Consider the following 21,094-nt stretch of genomic DNA (forward strand, 5'->3'; position numbering starts at 1 on the left):
AGCTCGGTTTTACCTGCTAACTTATACCTGCTAGCTGCTAGTGTCAATCAGTGACACAAAACAAATGGTATTTATTTACCTCCAGCTTTCAGCACTCTGACAATTTCTCTTCATATGGACACCTTTCAGTTAAAATCCTTAGTATATTTACTGAAAGGGGTGTAGAGATCCCTCCTTTTCTCCAATTCATGGGAGAGTTTCTGCTTATGCATTTTAAGGTAGAATGACAGAGATTTGTCTGTCAAAATGTCTTTTTGTTTGTCAAAAGCAATGCATCGCTTGCAGCTGGTCGCTCGCTGACATTGCTTGTTCTTTGGACATGGTGAAAGAGGAAGAAAAGCAAAAAGTTTGTTGCTGCAGTCCCAAAGTTAAATTTGTTTTTTTCAGTCAGAACAGAATGCTGCACTGACTCAGCAGTACATAATGCTAGCGCTAATGGTAATATTGATAGCTTCAGTGTTGGGTAATTACTCAAAAAAGTAATCCACTCAAGCTACTAATTACATTTCTCAAAATATACTGGGATTACATTACTTATTACTTCCTGAAAAATAAAAGAAATACAACCTCAATTTCAAAAAAGTTGGGACGCTGTGTAAAATGTAAATAGATGTAAATAAAAACAGAATGCAATGATTTGCAAATCTCATAGACCTATATTTTATTCACAATAGAACACAGAACACATATCAGATGTTGAAAGTAAGACATTTGACCATTTCATGAAAAACATTAACTCAACTTGATGGCAGCAACGCATCTCAAAAAAGTTGGGACAGGGCCGTGTCTACCGTTGTGTACCATCCCCTCTTCTTTTAACAACAGTCTGTAAACGTCTGGGAAGTGAGGAGACCAATTGCTGGAGTTTTGGGAGAGAAATGTTGTCCCATTCTTGCCTGATGTAGGATTCCAGCTGCTCAACAGTCCCTGGGTCTTCTTTGCCAGATTTTTCATTTCATGATGCGCCAAATGTTTTCTATTGGTGAAAGGTCTGGACTGTAGGCAGGCCAGTTCAGCACCCAGACTCTTCTTCTACGAAGCCATGCTGTTGTGATGGATGCAGTGTGTGGTTTAGTATTGTCTTGCTGAAATATGCAAGGCCTTCCCTGAAAGAGACGTCTGGACGGGAGCATATGTTGTTTTAAAACCTCTATATACTGTTCAGCATTGATAGTGCATTTCCAGATTGTTAACCGGCCACCTATAGGCACTAATGCAACCCCATACCATCAGAGACGCAAGCTTTTGAGCTGTGCACTGATAACAAGCCAGATGGTCCGCAGGACATGGTGTCTCTTTCACATTTTCAAATTATGATCCATCGGACCACAGAACAGTCCCTTTTGCCTATTTTGAATGAGATTTGCAAATCGTTGCAGTCTGTTTTTATTTACATTTTACACAGCGTCCCAACTTTTTTGGAATTGGGGTTGTAAAACAGTCATTACTTCTATGTTACTCCATACCAAATTACCTCACTATATTGGCAGATCATTTAGCTATATTTCTTAAAACAAGCAAAGTGACCTATTAACTATTATACTTTTGCAGCAGTCTCAAAATGAGAAATATTAGATATTACCAACTAGATGAGTTCACTCGCTGAGATATCATTTCTTGCAGTGTAAATGGATATGCCATATGCCCAGAGTATCAAGTCTTTTAAAAATGTGCATCCAGGGGGCCCCGTTCCTGTGTTTTGGCTAGGGCCCCAGGATCACTAAATCCACCTTTATATTTCTAGGTAGAACCTTTTTGAAAAGGGTTCTGCTATTATTGCGATGTCAAGCCTGTAACAACTGAAGAAACCTTTTTTTTTGCTTCTACATCCAACTATATACAACACATTCTCCACCAATACAAAGAACCATTTCATGATGCAAAGAATCCTTTAAGCATGCAAATAGTTCTTTCAGTGTTCATGGTTCGACATATAACAACTGTCTTTACTAAAGAACCCTTGAAGAACTTTTTACGAGTGTAAGCCTGTATTGAAAATCAAAACATACCTATTTATTATTCTTTGTAGTCTGACTGCAAGCATGGATAGAAAAAAAGCTTTTCAGGGAATCATGACTGTTTTCAGACTGAAGCCCCTAATGGAACTCGCTCACAGTTCGGGGGCTACAGACTCTCCACAAAGGAACACATGTTAGCAGCCAAATAACTTTAGATGCTTCATAAGAGCATAAAAGAAAAACAAGTGTGAGTCTGTGCAGTCAGAAGCACGTTATATATAAGTTAAACAGAAACAAGGTTGAGAAACACTAACCTCGAGTAAGCCGCATTGGTCCGGGATCATTGCAACGTGGCACCCCTTCGTCCACCACTCTACCGACCAGCCTAGGAAAAGAACAGTCGCTGCTTAATGATCCTGCTGCGATGAATTAAAGCTAACAGTTTACTTTCTGACAGTTTAGCACATTTAAGTTCCATATTCGGCCCATTTTTCTTTATGGGAACTTATAAACACACCTCAGGGTGCACAACAAACACAGAGCTACCCAACTCATTACTTACAATGGCCCGTTACTGGAAAGGCCATCAGGCAAAAAGACCACTCAGCTGATGTGTTCATTCCCTGTGGTGTGAATCTGTGTTTATTTATTCGTACGGATCCATTTTAGTCAGAAAGAAACATTCAGTGGCACAAAGGAGGATGCGCCTGGTCCCCAGGGCCTCAAGTTTTAACTCAAACATATTGTTGCCTTTCTTACACAGAGAGGTGAAACAAGTATTCAGACACTTTTGATTTTATTTAATATGCTTCCAGTGCATACACAGTTCACCCATAACATTAAAAGCACCTCCTTGTATCCACACTTTTTGTCCTTACCATATAGTTGCACTTTGTAGTTCTACAATTACAGACTGTAGGTCATCTGTTTCTCTGCACACTTTGTTAGCCCCCTTTCACATTTATAAACTCCAGCAGCTCAAAGTCAAAATACATCATATGTGTAGATTTAAAGTGGATATAAGCACTAGAAGCATAATAAATAACAATAACATACAACCCTGTTTCCAAAAAAAGTTGGGATGCTGTACAAATTATGAACAAAAAACAGAATGCAATTATGTGAAAAACATTTAAAACCTATATTTTATTTGAAAATAGTACAAAGACAACATATCAAATGGTGAAACTTTTATATACATATCAAATGGTGAAATGTTATTGGTTTTTAAAAAACATATGCACATTTTCAATTTGATGGCAGCAACATGTTTCAAAAAAGTTGGGACAGTGGCAATAAAATGTAAAGTTATGTCATGCTAGAAAAAAACCTGGTGGAACTTCTCACAACTAATTAGCTTAATTGGCAACTGGTCACTAATATGATTGGGAATAAAAAGAGCACCCCAGAGAGAAATACTGTGATAGACTGCATGGACAAATAGTACAACAATTCAAGAATACTGTTTCTCAACGTAAAACAGCAAAGAACTTGGGGATTTCATCATCTATGGTACAGAATATCATTAAAAGATTCAGAGAATCCAGAGAAATCTCTGTATGCAAGGGACAAGGCTGAAAACCAATACTGACTGGCCATGATCTTTGGGCCATCAGGTGGCACTGCATTAAAAACAGACCTGATTCTGTAGTGGTAGTACAGTTCATCACTGCACCCACAAATGCAAGATAAAATCCTATGCAAAGAAGAAACCATATATAAACAGGATCCAGAAACGTCGCCGCCTTCTCTGGGCATGAGCTCATTTGAGATAGACTTAAGATAGGCCAACAAATCAAAATTTGAAATTCTTTTTGGAAATCATGGATGCTGCGTCCTACAGGCTAAAGGGGAGAGGGTCCATCTGACTTGCTATCAGTGTACATCTGTAACAAACCTCTTTGACTACTTTATCTGAAGGGGGCTCTAATCCAGCAGCTTGTAACCTTGCACAGAATGGAACCACAGCCTTATACTGCGTGCACAAAGTATGTATTTACACCCGTAATATTTACAAAACATACAGTTATCATCCAGTGTTGTACTTGTGTAGGCTTTTGAGTAGGAACTGTATTAGAGTCTGAATCAGGGTGTAAGTCTCTGCTTAAAGGAAACAAAGGACTGATCTCACCAAGTGAGCAGCTCGAGTCCAAAAAGGTGTTGTTTCCCAGGCCACAACTTCAGATGTCAATTGAAATTGGTGACATTGGGTGTAAATACACACAAAGTGTTAGCTAGGTCCCTGTTCGGGCGCCAATCTGTAACAAACCTCTTTGAAAAAGGGTCTGACCGCTTTATCTGAAGGGGACTCTACTCCAGCAGCTTGTAACCTTGCACAGATGGGAACCACAGCCTTATAGTTTGTGCATGCAGTATAAGGCTGTGGTTCCATTCTGTGCAAGGTTACAAGCTGCTGGATTAGAGTTCCCTTCAGATAAAGCGGTCAGACCCTTTTTCAAAGAGGTTTGTTACACATCTATTCACAGCATCCGTGATGGTTTGGGGGTGCATTAGTGTACATGGCATGGGTGACTTGCACATCTCTAAAGATACCAATAATGCCGAACTGTATAAACATGTTTTTGAGCAACATGCTGCCATCCAGGTGACGTCTTTTTCAGGGAAGGCCTTGCTTATTTCAGCAAGACACAGCCAAACCACATTCTGCATGTATTACAACAGCAGGGCTCTGCAGTGAAAGAGTTCGGGTGCTAAACTGGTCTGCCTGCAGTCCAGACCTGTCACTCATCAAAAACATTTGGTGCATTATGAAAAGAAAAAATATGAGAAAGGAAACCTTAAACTGTTGAGCAGCCGAAATCCTATATCAAGCAATAATGGGAAAACGTTTCACTTTCAAAACTACAGCAGTCGGTCTCCTCAGTTCGCTTACATAGTGTTGTATAAAGAAGAGGTGATGAAACACAGTGGTAAACATGCCCCCGTCCCAACTTTTTTTGAAATGTGTTGCCGGCATCAAATTCAAAATTGGCATATACTTTGAAAAAAAAACTAGTTTCTCAGGTTCAGCATTTGATATGTTGTGTTTGTATTTTCAATGAAACAAAAGTTTGATGAGTTTTGCACTGCGTCCCAACTTTTTTGGAGACGGGGTTGTACTGGAATACTCACCGTATACACTGTATCAGAGAAAAATGGTCAGGTGACCACATTTTGTTTGATTACATACAAAGGCTATGGAAGCCAACCCTAACCTCAGCTCGTCCTATAAACTCTGGATTGGATGATAAAAGTTCTTTGCCTTTTCAGTGATCCAGAACCTCTTTGATAGGTTGAGCCTGTTAACAAATGCAAGCCGTCTGACCAGTTGCGACCGCAATTCCTCATCCGCTATTAAAAGCGTCTGCGTGAGTTACGCTGTGGCCTGATGTTTCTGCTCCTTTGAAACAAGTTTTCATTTAAAAAAGCATATGGAAAAGACCACAGGTACAAATCTGTCTCTATCAGCCTGCTTTGTTTCAGTGTTGGCTGGTTTCATCTATTACTATCAAAGACCCTGTCAAGGTACCCGTCGCTAACGTTAAAAGAATGTTAAAGGCTTAAACGCTCAAGAACGTTCAAACAGAGTGTGCAGGACAAGCCCGGCTGATTCGCTGATGGTAAATGACGAGTGGTCCTTGACAGGCCGCTTGATGTACGGTTTGCTGGCTGTCATGGAGGCCGTATCTCTTCACCAATCAAAGCGCGGGGAGGGAGTGGCAGGGAGTTTATCTCAGTGTTTGAGATGTTGCCGCCTCAATTACCATTGCGAGTGTTTAGGACGCGTTTAGAAGGTGTGTGTACGAGAGCGAGAGAGTGAGCGAGAGAGAGAGATAGGAATGAATCAACATGGATAAGACGACAGCTAGCAGGGGGCTTCAAAAACCTTGATAGCGGCAGCCGCAGAGAGACAACGTGCGAGTGTGTATGTGTGATTGCAAGAGAGGAACTCATATAGTCAAGAGTCAAGAAGAACTTGGTCATCTCTTTAATATACAAGCATACAATGGAATAAACAGGACACTGTTGGCTGGATATTTTTGGTTGGTGGACTATTCTCAGTCCAGCAGTGACACTGAGGTGTTTAAAAACTTCAGCAGCACTGCTGTGTCTGATCCACTCAGACCAGTACAACACACACTAACACACCACCACTACGTCAGCGTCACTGCTGAGAGGGATCCGCCACCCAAATAATACCTGCTCTGTGGTGGTCCTGACCATTGAAAGACAGGGGGCTAAAAACGTGTGCAGAGAAACAGATGGACTACAGTCTGTGATTGTAGAACTACAAAGTGCTCCTATATGGTATGTGGAGCAGATAAAATGGACAATGAGTGTAGAAACAAGGAGGTGGCTGGTCAGTGTATGTCACTCAAACATCAAAGTTTTTAAAATTATGGTAGGAATGAAAATATTCTCATACCTCTCACAGAGACGCAGGAGGATTGAGGACAGAGGACACAGGAGAGAGTACGCACTTGCAGGACTGTCACATGATTTGATGGTCTACTATAAATCAATGTATATTCAACCTCATTACTGACGACATGAGCTCGTGGATTTCTTCTTGCGGTCGACTACAAATGAATGTCATTGTGACCAACGTGTGGATTAAAATTTCAACCTCGTTCAAAATGTTGATTCTGATGGAAAATTGATAGTAGACTAAGGTCACCTTGCTGTGTGGGTATGTTCTCAAGAGAGAAAAAGAAGAGAAAATATAAAAACATGCCCTACCTCCCTAACATAAACAAAGACAAAATCCCAAAAGAAATAGGCTCCACCCTTTATGGCTCCCAAATAAGCTAGCAAGACGCATACCCCACCCCGAAAATAAATCCTGTCAGCGGCCCCCAAGAGACTAGAGCCAGCCTGTTTATTAGCATCTTGGAGGGTCAGTATGCGTCTTATTTTGGATGTTTCTCTTGTAATAGAATGCAGTCTTAGAGATGGTACTGAAATGGCACTCAGATGATAAACCAACATCCGGAGTTCCACACAGCTCTTTGATTGTAGCTTTTGGGAGCACTGAGAACCTATTAAGGTCAAGGATAAAATCTGCAACGTGCCTTTGTCAGCAACAGAAACTTTAACATGATGAAAGGTGCAGAGGAAAAAGATGCTACAGATGTGGAGTGGACATGCAGTAGCCCATAAGTGCCTTTACGTCTAACGTTCAATATATTAAAGGTATGTGCCCTTACAGGCCACCAGCAAAAGTTTAGCAAAAGTTCTGCCAGGAAGACTCAAATGCTGCATCATGCATTTATTCATTACTCCTGACTATCAGCCCCCACCAGTCTTTAAAATGACTTAGGCTGGCCATACCCTACACAACTTTTAAAATGTTAACAGATTTCTAAAACGGAGAGCATCACAAACCTAACATCAGTTTGTCACAGAATTTCTTGTCTTTTTGTCATGAGGGCCCTCACACGAGATGACAGGGACAAAGAGAGAGTATAACACACAGAACGAGTTTGGGCTACGAATAAGAACTCAAACTACCAGATGTCCTCAGAAAATCACGACACAAACAACCCTAAACTTACTGTACCTGTTATGTGCAGCAAAAGCACAAACTGGGGTTAATATGGGGCTGAGAAACACTGATATCACACTGTGAGCTGGAGAAATATTTCACTACAAACTGGCAGCTGAATCGTAAAGAGAATGACTTGACGTCTGGACCCATACATTATAAACATGATAATGGCATCCTCTGTCTCCGTGCTCTGCTGTTCAGGCGTCTCTTCGCCTTTTTCTCCACTCCTCTAGCTCTCTGATTGGCTGTTGTTTGAATCCCTCGTGGAGTAAATCTCTGACCTTTTCACACTGCAGGAGTTGTGAACGTTTTAAGTCGTAAATATCAAACGTGTCTGATAATATCACTCCGATCACTTCAGAGCTTGATCTGAGTGCTACAGATTCACTCGTTTCTCCGCTCACACTACTAGATCATCCACACTGTCAGTCACTTCTGATTGAGCTCCCGACCTGGAAAATCACCTCAGATTGTGAAAATTTGTCGCAAAGGGCAAATCAGGGTTAAAACTGGGCAAAAAACTGTGTAGTGTGTTCCCAGCTTTGCGCACCTGTTCTTCTGCTTTTAGGTGCCGATGTTCCCCTCCTTCCTCCCCACCACCACCGATTTGGTCCCTGCCCGGCTGTCCAGGGGTGGGCTCTGCTCCTGCTGTCCCAATCCAGCAAGATCTGCAAGGTTCTTGACGTTCCAAGACCTGGCCTACGCCAAAGACTCTTTAATTTACGAGGAATTGTTTTCCTTCAAATTGTAAAATCGCCTCTGGAGTCCTTCTGGTAGAACTTTAATTATTGGAAGTTTCCTCAGTGATCAATCTCACACAGACATACATGGAGCTGCATTAACTGACAATGGAGCAGATGAGATTATGAGCAGAGTCATTTACGAAAGTGGGAGTGATGACGACGTGTGTGTGATTATATGTGTGGCCATATGTTCACAGGTGGTGAAATAAATGAATACTGAGATTTTATAAGCAAGTCAGAGTGAATTTGTGGCGTAGATTAGATTATGATCCTCTGTGTGTGTGTGTGTGTGTGTGTGTGAGAAAGAGAGAGAGCGCGTGCAAATGGTGTTTACATTCTTCTACCACGCTGCGACACTGCGGGAGAGTGTCTGGCTCTGAGACAACGATTCAAGCACGTAGATTAGATTCACTCCAAACACAATCAATAGAGAATAGACTTCCTTCTGTCACCCGCACACGCACGCTTGGCCTCCCGCTATTGTGGGGGCCCTGCTGAGTTTTTATATCTTTCGGGGGCCAAAACTTTCCCATGGCACCTAGGACAACACACACACACACACACACACACACACACACACACACACACACACATCAGAACACATTTTTTTAGCACAATACTAGTCAGTCACTTCTTATACCAGAAAACCATTCAGTTTTCACACACAGACACAAACACACATCCAAATATATCTTGTCAGGACATGATAATAGTGGAATATATATCACTGTTGTCAAAGTCAAAGGAACCAGACTTTCTTCCAAGTCGTTTTGGGTCATTTCTGTTGGTCCATTCATCATTAAAATTGAACAGAAAGCAAAGGGTAACTGGAGTTTTTTTAAATTACGCAAAAAAAAAACAAACAACAAAATCGGAGATACAAGGTTTTGGTGAAACAGCGATACTTATACTTTTTCACGAGATACTACTGAAGGCTATATATAAGAGGGCACAAATGAATGTAAAAAGGAATCTCTAAAACTGGAGTTTAAAAAAGTGATTAAATGTTACAGAAAAAAATCCCAACGACCACCTGCAAGACCTGGTAGACCACCAAAACATCTTTGAGAGAGAGGAGAAAAACAAGCTCCACTTCAGATTTGAAAAAATCCACAGCCGTCCTTCCACTGTGAGAAGACAACTCAACACTATGAGTCTGAAAGGATGTGTAGCTGTTAAGAAGATGTTCCAACAAAGAAGCTCTTGGTGTTCTCTGAACAATACACTGACCACCCCAGAGTCCAGACCACAACATCGCTGAATGTGTTTGATTACTTAGATCGTGAGAAGCAGAAAATACAACCAACTTCTAAGACTGAACTTTGGAGGTATAGAAAAACAACTCTATAGGTTTCTTTGAAAAGCTGAAAGTAAGTCCCCAAAATAGAATGGAAGCTGTTTCTGGGGCTGAACAATGACGAACTTGTACTTAAGGGCCGTTTTGACTGGAAATGAAATAACTAAAGGGTCTCTGACTTTTGCACAGTGTGGTTATAATAAATACCTACATGTAACACCATGTCAGTCACTTCATACACCAGAAAACCTTTCAGTTCACACACACACACACACACACACACACACACACACACACTCCAGCTGAAGTGTGCAGTGCTGTCTCATTCTGCCCTGAGCCAGTACATTCAGAAGAGTACTTCACATTCACTTAGTGCGCACACACACACACACACACACACACACACACACACACATTACAGTCACAGTTCATCACCCTCACACCTCTCTGCTCTCATTACACACGTTTAAAAAGAGCTCTCGGCAAACGAGTGCAGACCCTTCCTCTCTCTCTTTCTCTTTCTCTCTCTCACCCCTCCTCTTTTCCTCTCCAGTCCTTTCCATCACCCCCCCTTTACTTGGCTGCTAAGGCATGTGTGAGATGTATTAGCGATGGAGGGAGATTAATTTCAGAAGCTGTTTAATTGGCCTTGAAGCAGCTCCCATTCACAACCCAATGACACATGCAGCCATGCCGGCTGCCACACGCCATCATGGGTATATAAAAAAACAACATCAACAACTCCCTGAGCGGCGACCAGATGTCTGACTGCAGGTGAAAGGGCAAAGGGCAAGGTGTTGGAGCGTGAAGCTCAGACGAGTGAGGAGACCGAGAAGAAGAAGAGAGGATTTGCTTGCCAAACTTTGGGAATTCGAGCAAGAAAAAAAAAAAAGTATGGCTTTGGGAAGAAAGCTGAAGACGTTGGAGGATGCTGAAGCAAAGGAGAGCCCAAGCTCAATTTAGTTGCTGGAGTAAGTAAAATTACTTTATAATCACCTTTAGCACAATTATTCCCTCCTGAAAAAGGACCAGAAGAAACCATTAGGATTAAAAATGAATGGTTTTGCTCGCTAATGTGAATTGGCTTCATGGAAGAGGTCTGTGCGGGACTGTTTTTTCAGTCCCACTTCTGCCCGCTCCCGCAAGATTTCATCCCGCTCCCACCCGCTCCCATCCGCAACTGAAACATTCTGTCTCGCTCCCACCCGCACAGTTCTGTCAAGGCGAACTGACATCTAATATCTGACACAGTCTGTTCACAAACACTTTATCCTCTGCTGAAATAATCTGAGAAGAGGACAGAAGAGAAGAGGGCAGAAGGAGAGAGAAGAGGACAGAAGGAGAGAGAAGAGGACAGAAGAGAAGAGGACAGAAGGAGAGAGAAGAGGACAGAAGGAGAGAGAAGAGGACAGAAGAGAAGAGGGCAGAAGGAGAGAGAAGAGGACAGAAGAGAAGAGGGCAGAAGGAGAGAGAAGAGGACAGAAGAGAAGAGGGCAGAAGAAGAGAGAATGAGAGAGAAAAGGACAGAAGAGAAGAGGGCAGAAGGAGAGAGAAGGAGAGAGAAGAGGACAGAAGAGAAGAGGAGAGAAGGAGAGCGGGGAGTGAAGGAGTGGAGAGAGTTTGCTGGAGTTGAGTAGAGATGTTGTGGGAGCAGATAAAGGAATTTGAGTCAGTCTTTATAATGTACAGCACATATCATTCATAGCACAGCCTAATGCATTATCCACACTGCTCTGCAATTATGCAGCGTCGGCATTCCACACTGCGCTGACACACACACACACACACACCCAGTGTCACACTTTATCACCCGAGCCGAGGTCCATCACACTAAATTACAGCGCCAGAAAAGACCTGCGGGCCAAAACACGGGGGGAAGCAAAACACACACACACACACACACACACACACACACACAATAAAAATGCTATCCAGAGCTGAGCTTAAACATACAGCTCTCTATTATGAATATATGTTTATACTTCACTAGCTCTGCTCCGCCACTTCACAATAATACATCATACAAAATACAGAGAAATATGAAAAAAGTTCTTTTTTATTTAATATAATGAGAATTCTTGTATTTAAATGTTGCAGTTACTGCAGTAATACTGTTATTTCATTGATACATTTTGGTTGGAAACAAAAGGCTTGCATTCCTGAAATGCCCAGTGGAAAACTGTCCAATCAGATTTTTTGCTCCATGGTTACTCCTAGATACAGCCAAGCGAGCTCTCCCATTGGTTAGGACTTCAGGAGCTGAACTAAAGTCCTAACATCATATTAACCACTAATATTATTAAATTATTAAACTGAAACAACTGATCATGTTTTGATTTAACATGGGTGGAACCAAATTTGTGAGGAAAAAAACGTCACTCTAGTCCTTCTGGGAGTCTTAAATACGTCACTGATTGTGAATATGAGTCGGAGCCTGAGCAATGAGTTCCGGTCAGTTGTTAGAAATGGAAAACAGCTCTGGGCCAAGACAGTAAAACTGCTACAAGGTAAAATATACGTTCATGTCTGTTACAAGCTTCAAATAAAACATGGACTGTCTTTGACAAGCTTCAAATGTCCACAATTAAACTTGCACAGCCAACAAACGTTCATGGGAATCACAGTTAGCTTAGCGCACACACACTATTGGAATCTCATACAGGCGCTAACTGTAATTAACCTTGTTGAAGAGGTGTTTTTTTGGCAGAGTTTTGATATTTATGTCCTGAACTGAAGGCCTACCTCTAACAATCACATTTCTCCACTGTTTATCATGCATCAGTACAGGCTGCAGTCCTTTCTTAGCCTTTGTGTACATGATTTAAACTCGCTAGCACAGCTAGCAAAGCTATGTTGACACTTCTAATATTACTTAATCCTAAATAATACTATATGAATTACCCCTAAATAATACTTTCAAATGCTGTTCCAATTGAAATGAATGAAGGTGTATCTGAGTGGATGAGTTAAAAGGACTTCAGAAGTTTATAACAAAAGGCAACTTGCTTGCACTGCTAATAAAGCTATGCTAACAAAGCTTTCTAATTAATCCTTAATCATTTGAAATGCGGTTTCTCTTTGGATGAACTGAATACGTTTACGAGCTGAATGTAATTCAAAACTTTTAAAGGAATGTTTTACTTTCGATGGTGTATTAACACTCCATTCTTATGTCCTACTTAGTGCTTTACAGACTAAATACAATGTAGTTTTACCCACAATGTAGTTTACATGCACTTAATAATCCGATCGCTATCGGATTTCTGCAGTGATCTGATTATTCAAATGGTCATGTAAACAGCAAACTCAGATTTCTTAGATCAGAGTAAGGTCTAGAAATCTGGTTAAGAAATCTGATAAAGAGAGCCAGGTCTTCGCTCAGTAATCAGATTTCACAGTGCATGTAAACTCTTACTCTGATTTCTTTCGTATCTCTCAGTCTGCACATGTGCGAAACAGACTGCAAGCAGTGTTGCCACAAGATGGCAGCAAAACATTTTTGGAGTGACGCTGAGACCAACTAGACGCTTGATGAAATGAAGGATTTAAAGATTCTTCATCTTCTAGACAAAAGACGTACGTTCATATTTACAGGTAAAGTGGCGCATTGTTTTCTAAAAACAAGCCACGGCATGAAGTTTGAGTTTCACATTACACTTACGTCACGTTGTCTTCTGTGAGTTTATTAACTGGCTGCAAAGTAGAAATCTGATTACTGACTGACTCATGTAGACCCGGAGCATCCCCATTATCTGGTTACTCAAGTGCATGTAAACGCGCTGATCGGATTACCGACAAAATCTGATTTTCTGCAGTTATTGGATTATTAAGTGCATGTAAACGCACTCACTGTTGCACTCCACAGCAAAGACAAAGTGTATTGCTAGAGCCAAGAAACTCAGAAACGTATTGCTCAGAAACTACCCTTCATTTCTTAGCAACTATTTTGTGAAAGTGTATAAACTTCAGAGATGTTTTTCTCACTTAGCTAGCAAGTTTGCATATTTGAACATGCTAACTTTTACAGTTAACCATGCGATTTAATTTACTAATGTTGGCTACTAATGCTGTCATGCTGTCTACTAATGCTGCATATTCTCAGTTATTCACAGTGTTTAGTTACAACCAATAAAGGTTTCTCAGTAAACGTATCTCTCATTTCATATCAGTGTCATGTAAGATAGAACCAGGTCAGTTTCGTTAAACTGTTTGTCCATTTGTTATTCACTTTGACTTAGAGGTCTGCCACTCCATACAGTATCACATACAATATCAGCTTTGCGTTACACTGAGATGTGTTTTCTTATGAGAAGTTTATGTTGTAGTTTTGTTTTACTTGAAGAATTCTGCGAATGTAAAACTTCTTCACACATTTTCTCTCTTCCAGTTCTCTTTTGTAACCTTATAGTCTAAAGCAATGTTCGGAATAGCTTCGGAGTTTGAGCAGTGGGTGAACATGTATCAGAACAAAAACAGGGATGAAGTTCAGCAGTACATCAGCTGCTGTTACACGATGGATGATGATAGAGATGTGCTGAGTTGGTGGAGGGTCATAGCAGATCTCTTGCTTGTTAAGCTTAGCCTAAATGTGTTAAGTATTTCTGCAGGAGCAGCAGTAGCGTGAGGAACTAACAGTTGATCAGAGGAGGGTGGATGCTGTTCTCTGCAGGGACCACCAGCAATTCCTCACAAATTTTTTGATAATAAACACTGTTAGTGCATTACAGACAAGTAAGTTTATCCCAGCATGACATTTTCTGATGATCAGCTGAAGCGCTTAGTAAACAAAGCTTTGTAAAATCTACAGGCCTGGTCAGGTCAGGAAAGTTGCAGGTCTCAGTCTGTTTCCAAGTGAACCCTGGTTCAGTTCGCTGCCAGTGGGAACGCATTTTTTTGCAATGGTCCACAGCAAACGACACAATTCAGCATCAGAGCATGTTCTTTCAGCAGCAGAACATCAGCGCTGTACTGTCCGCATAATCTGCCTGTTTGAACTTTTGACTCTTGACAGACGCTCATGCTGTTCTTGCAGCACACGCTGCCGCCCATAACGGCAGATGAGCAATGCATTTCATTTGGCATGAGGAACGCAGAACATATTTTTGGCCAAATATCAGCAACCTCATTGTTTCAATCCAAACTGACAGTGCAGTCAATCATAAAGAACATCAAGTAAAGTTTATTTTTATTACTTTAATTGTAGTACATGTAGATGTTAAGCCTCTCAATTTGTACGCAACATAATGGGTAGGATAATACATTTACAGTCGTACGCAAAAGTTTGGGTGCCCATGTCAAATGACATGCTTTGTTGAGTCAAAAGTTAACACATCCTCTACAGAGAACACACTCCTGCATATTTTAAGATACAATTACTGTTTATTTGCTGAATTTAATAAACATAAAATATGGCTTGTGCAAAAGTTATAACACACTTTATATTTTGTACTTTTTTCCCCAATATGTTGTGCTGGTGTGAGTGGATCAGACACAGCAGTGCTGGAGTTTTTAAACACTGTGTCTACTCACTGCCCACTCTATTAGACACTCCTACCTTGTTGGTCCACCTTGTAGATGTAAAGTCAGAGACAATAGCTCATCTGTTGCTGTATAGTTTGTGTTGGTCATCCTCTAGTCCCTTCATCAGTGGTCAAAGGAAGCTGTTGGCTGGATATTTTTGGTTGGTGGACTATTCTCAGTCCAGCAGTGACACTGAAGTGTTTAAACACTCCAGCAGCACTGCTGTGACTGATCCACTCGTATCAGCACAACACACACTAATACACTACCTCCATGTCAGTGTTACTGCAGTGCTGAGAATGATCCACCACCCAAATAGTACCTGCTCTGTAGTGGTCAGAGAAACAGATGGACTGCAGTCCGTAACTGTAGAACTACAAAATGCTCCTTTATGGTAAGTGGGGCTAAAAAAAAATGGACAAGGAGTGCGGATACAAGATAGGTGGTTTTAATGAAGTGGCTGTTTGGTGTATATTAAGAGAATTAAAAAGAAAAATAAGAGGTAATTGACCAAAACCAAAAGAGCAAATAATGAGTTTTTATATATGAGTTTTTAAAATATGAGTTTTTGTTGTTTATATGAGTTTAAAAAAGTGACTTATGACACTGTCAGTCAGTAAAGTATTGTCCAACTAAAACTACTACAAAATTAATTATATGTAAATTAATTGTAATTATATAATTATATTTTATATGTAAAATATACATAGAAAACTGCATTTGTCAATGTAATCAGGGAATATCAGTATCGGACATAAAACATTCGTATCGGTCAGGCCCTCGAATTATCCTTTCACAGTATCTCTCATTTCTCAGCAACTATCATTACTCTGTTACTATCCATCTCGACTTCTCTCCACTCAAAGCAGTTCAGAATAAACCCTGCAGGAAACAGAAACTAAAGAAACCCAAAAGCAAACTCACTGTGCTGAGCTGCGATGCTGTGTATTAATTCCACACAGTTTGATGTAGTTTTTAACATCAGATTCGGGCTGTATTTGAAACCTGTAATGGTCTCTGCCCTTCAATTAACTACGCTCAGTCCTTCTCACAGCCTGGAATGATTTGCAAGCTGCCTAATTACAGACAAATCGCTTTGCCACACACAATCATTTCACATTTTTTCTCTGCTTTTTTGATGTTTAATTTTAAGAGTTGATTACGAACCAAGTTTTTTTTTTTCATGTTTAATTTCAAGACTTGATTACACGTCACAGTTTTTTTCTATTTAAATTTTTCCCTCCTATTTAAGCACGTTCGGCGCTCTCGCGCACGGCGTACGCAATGAGGCGTGGCGAGCGAGCGCAAGATTGATTTCATAAATCACGCGCTCGTTTATAAATGGCTTTGCTTTCTACGAGAAAGAGAGTTTTTTTCTTCTTCCTCTCACCCACCAGCAAAAGGCCCTTCAATAAATGGCACGTCACTGCTGTGTGTAAGACGTTGAGACAAACAACAAACTAATGACAGTAATGGGGCTCTGCGAATGCCACGAGAGAGAGAGAGGAAGGGAGAGAGGGAAAGAGAGAGAGAGAGAGAGAGAGAACGAGCTGGACATTTGTAGGCCTACTTTATATGTAGGTGTGTATCTGGAGCTCCGCAAGACAACCAAATAAAAAATATTGCATGTGAAAGAAGGGAACAGAGCAAAATAACAGTGTGCAGGCATAATAACTTGGCTGATACCAGAGAGAATGAAAGTCCCACATATCTCCATCATAAAGGGGAACAGCATAATGTGTCAAACACTTCACTAGCCAGGTTTCACTAGCGAATAAGGCAGAGTTTCCATCAGCTCTACACAACAGAATAAAACCCTCTCACATTCACGGTCACGTTCTTAAGGTGCATTTATACTTGTAGTTCGGTTCACTTCGTCCACACCAAAGCAGAAAGTGATACACTGCATGTGTTTACCTGCACTTAATAATCCGATCATGATTGGATTTCTGCAGTTATCTGATTATTCAAGTGGTCTTGTAAACAGTGTACTCCGATTTCATAAAAGTCCTAGAAAAAAGCTGGATCTTCGCTCAGTAATCAGATTTCTCAGGGCATGTGTATGCTTACTCTGATTTTTTTCGGTTTTCTTAGTTTTCATGGGCAAAAACAGACCGTAGTACCGGAAATAAGCAAGCAGCGTTTAACACGGCACCTGTGCGATGGCAACATCTCACTTTGGAAGCGACACTGAAACCAACTACATGCTTGATGAAATGAAGGATTTAAACATTCTTCATCTTCTAGATGATGCATGATCATATATTCAGGTTAAGTGGCACGATGTTCAAAAAAAGCTGCGGCATGATGTTTGAGTTTTACGTTATGTTTACATCACGTCTTATTCTGTGAGTTTATTGGCCGGTAAATCCAATTACTGCCTGGACTTTTCACATTATCTGATTCGTCAGGTGCATATAAGTGAGCTGATCAGATTACTACTAGAATCTGATTTTCTGCAGTAATCGGATTATTAAGTGCATATAAACGCACTCATTGTTGCATGTTAGTGTTCACACCATCATTTTTAACATCAAAGCTAAAGATGTAAACAAGGTATACGAGTGAAAGGACATAACTGACTGGGCAGATCTGATGACATACAGTAACTGGGATAATGTCCACTGAACTTCCTGAATCATGTTGTTCTCTGATCCATCTGGGCTCATTGGTGTTATTTAGACACAGAAACCTACCAAACATGTAGTGTACTGCCAATGTACTGCAGTGTCGGCGCAGAAGACACAGAAAACGTTGCCTGTGTGGGCAAATGTTCTTTTATTTTCAACAGGGACTTCATCAGTGAGTCTTTACAAAGACCAGAAGTGCCCACACAAAGCTGGGGAGGAGGTAATGCAGATGAACACAACACACGTGGAGGATGGACAACTCACAAAGCCCACCCTCCATGGACACAATGTAACAAACCAAATACAACACATTACAACACACACAACAACAACAACAACAATAACAACGCTGCAATGAACATCCTTTTTCTACCAGGAGCGTGACACCTCCCGAGAGCCACTTTGCATGGCAACACCTCCTAGCTCCCCACAGGAGCACGGCCCAAGGTGGACACCACAATACCAAATATTTTATATTGGCTGCAAAGGTGCCTCAGCCAAAACTGTCCATTCTATAATTACTGATTCAGAGCTTGTAAAGGGAGGATAAAACACATGCACGTGACAAAAAAGCATCAGAAACTCTTCTTCTGCAGAGAGGACACGACGGTTCATTCTGACCTTGGTCCATTAGACGTGTTTGGTCTGTCTTGCGTTCATATATCAAATAAAACGCTTCAGGGTTCGCTTTCAGAAGATCCATCTTGGTAAGTAATTTAACTTCTCACATGTAGCAACCCTTACAAAAACGATCCATTAGAAATTAAACTTCAGTACTGCTGTTTAATACCTGTATAATAATCTATTTCTAACTAATTGCTTTCAACTATTTCTTTTAGCGCTGTCTTGTCTTACAGTAATCCAAGTTATATATTTGGATCAGACACAGCAGTGCTGCTGGAGTTTTTACACACTGCGTCCACTTACTGTCCACTCTATTAGACATTCCTACAGCCTCGGCATCTAGCACTTCTCGGTAACTCTTAGAGCCCAATCCGATATATCCAGATAATGCTGGATGATACTGACTACCATAAGGATAAACCTGACACAGCTTCATCAGCTGAGTGCCCAGTAGTAGTCATGACCGATTTACCTGTAGCACAGCAATACAGACTAAACTGATAAAACATCATCATGGCTAATAAAACATAGCATGAGAATAACATAATACAAATGTATATATACGTTGACTGGCCACTTCATCTCCTTGTTTCTACGCTCATTGTCCGTTTTATCAGCTCCACTTATCATATAGGTTCACTTTGTAGTTCTACAATTACAGACTGTAGTCCATCTGTTTCTCTGCATACTTTGTTAGCCCCCTTTTACCCTGTTCTTCAATGGTCAGGACCCCCACAGGACCACCTCAGAGCAGGTATTATTTGGGTTTTAGATCATTCTCAGCACTGCAGTGACACTGACGTGGTGGTGGTGTGTTGGTGTGTGTTGTGCTGGTACGAGTGAATCAGACACTCACAAACCCTCATTGTTTTGCTTAATCAGTGGTTATTTACTGCAGGAGAGCTGAAGAACTTTTATGCTATATGAGAGTATTTCTTAGACTTCATGAAGAATTATATGCCTTCAATAGTATTATTATTATTGATTTTTCCTTCTTTTCTTTTCTTGTCATTTCATATGCCTGTTCATTTTTATTTGCATAACTGCAAATGTCAATAAAATACTTGAGCCAAAGGGAAAAATAGGCTACTTTTAAAGCTCAGCCACATTTTGTTGGCTTACGATCAATACTGTAGTGGATCATAATCAGTGCTGGAAATAACACACAAGCTATTAGACATAAATGCATTAAGTGCAGCATCCTTGAGGCAATTAGACCGCTGGTGGCAAACATACCTGCAGTCAATTACACTCTTAAAAATGGTTCTTCAAGCGTTCTTAAACAAAGGGAATGGTTCTGTTCAGACTTAAATGGTTCTTTGCATGGAGTAATGGTTCCTCAGATTGATGGAAATTGTGAAGTTTCTGGTCAACATATCACACTTTTTGAGAATGGTTCTATATAACACCAGAAAGAGTTCTTCTATTGTTACAAGCTTGACATTGTAACAAGTACCATACAACCATGAATAGGAAGAACTAGGGGTGTGGGAAAAAATCGATTCTTAGATGCATCGCGATGCAGACGTGGAATCGATTCACAAACGTCAAAAATCGATTTTATAAATATTTAATTTATAACATAATGTTGACAGAACGCAAAGGGCGGAACTTGGAAGTGGGTAAGTGCAGCGCCCGGACAGTCTGTGACGGCACATAACAAAAACACAACGGGATGAGTGAGAAATCCGACCGGCTCCCTCTGCATTAAAGCCAGGTTAGATCAGGAGTCACAACACAAATGATAAGAAGAGCCATTTTGACCTTTCAACAAAAACCAAACCAGCTTGGGAGCCGCAACATTTAATGTCCAGTATGTCTCAGTATGTGCTAATGTCCTAGTTTAGGCTGAACAATATAAACAAAAACACAGACTTGCTCTGCTTAAAGCTTTAGCCGCTTTCCTCCCATCTCCGCCAGAAAACTTTTCCTCAAAAGTTGAATAGTTTCTTGTAAAATGTCTTTCAGCTTTCAGCTGTTTTACGAGGCTGAAGTCGCTTCTCATTCGCCAGCTTCTTGCTGAACTTTCCGGTTCCACTTTAAATTCTGACTGAGATGCCGAATGTAATTGCGGCACCATTTAAGGTGGAACGGGAAATTTAGAAAGAGAAGCGAGTTCAGCTTCGCAACTTTTTAGTTAGTGTTTGACAGTCTCTCTTTGCATATTTAACGTACCAGGAAACCAAGTGCGCTGCTTTTAAATGCAAATAAGTCCATTCATCTCCAAATGTTCGTCTGTCTTTCTCTTTTCCTTCTTCGTTCGCTACTAGCTTGGCGAAACCTCGTTGCTACGTGACCTGCAGTCATTCGTGCCCCCCCCCTTTCACAAGACCAAAACCGAAGTTATAAAATCACTAAAGAAAATGGGCAGGACGGCTATAATGTGCTGCGTGGTCATCCATCACCACTGGATCTTATTTCACCGTAACAGCACATTTTATCACAGATGAGTGGCAGCAGCGTCTCCAGACAAGAGCAGTGAATGAGAGCCTTCTAGTTCACTTGCCACAGCACATCCATTTGTTTTATTAATAAAAGATATTGGACGTAAATGCATTATGGATCATTACAAATACTTTGTTTTAAAACTACCAAGTCCTCAGACAGTAAGAAAATAGAAATCATGTATAGAAAAAAAAGATGCATCTATAATCGTTTTATAATCGCATTGCAGCCCTCTGAATCGTAATCGAATCAAATCGTGAGGTGCCTAAAGATTCCCACCCCTAGGAGAAACCATGCAAAGAACCAATTAACCCCTTAACAGGACATTT

General features: G+C 40.8%; 1 protein-coding gene across 1 annotated transcript in view; it reads right to left on the reverse strand.

The window, feature by feature from the left end:
* The window catches only part of ndst3 (N-deacetylase/N-sulfotransferase (heparan glucosaminyl) 3), a 193,987-nt gene that overhangs the window by 137,716 nt on the left and 35,177 nt on the right, over nucleotides 1–21,094 (reverse strand). Inside the window, exon 2 of the mRNA XM_036582931.1 lies at nucleotides 2,273–2,343. The gene's annotated coding sequence lies outside the window, so the exon portion shown is untranslated. The remainder of the gene's footprint in view (nucleotides 1–2,272; nucleotides 2,344–21,094) is intronic.

Source organism: Colossoma macropomum, unplaced genomic scaffold (genome assembly GCF_904425465.1).
Source record: "Colossoma macropomum unplaced genomic scaffold, Colossoma_macropomum, whole genome shotgun sequence".
NCBI classification, from domain to species: Eukaryota; Metazoa; Chordata; class Actinopteri; order Characiformes; family Serrasalmidae; genus Colossoma; species Colossoma macropomum.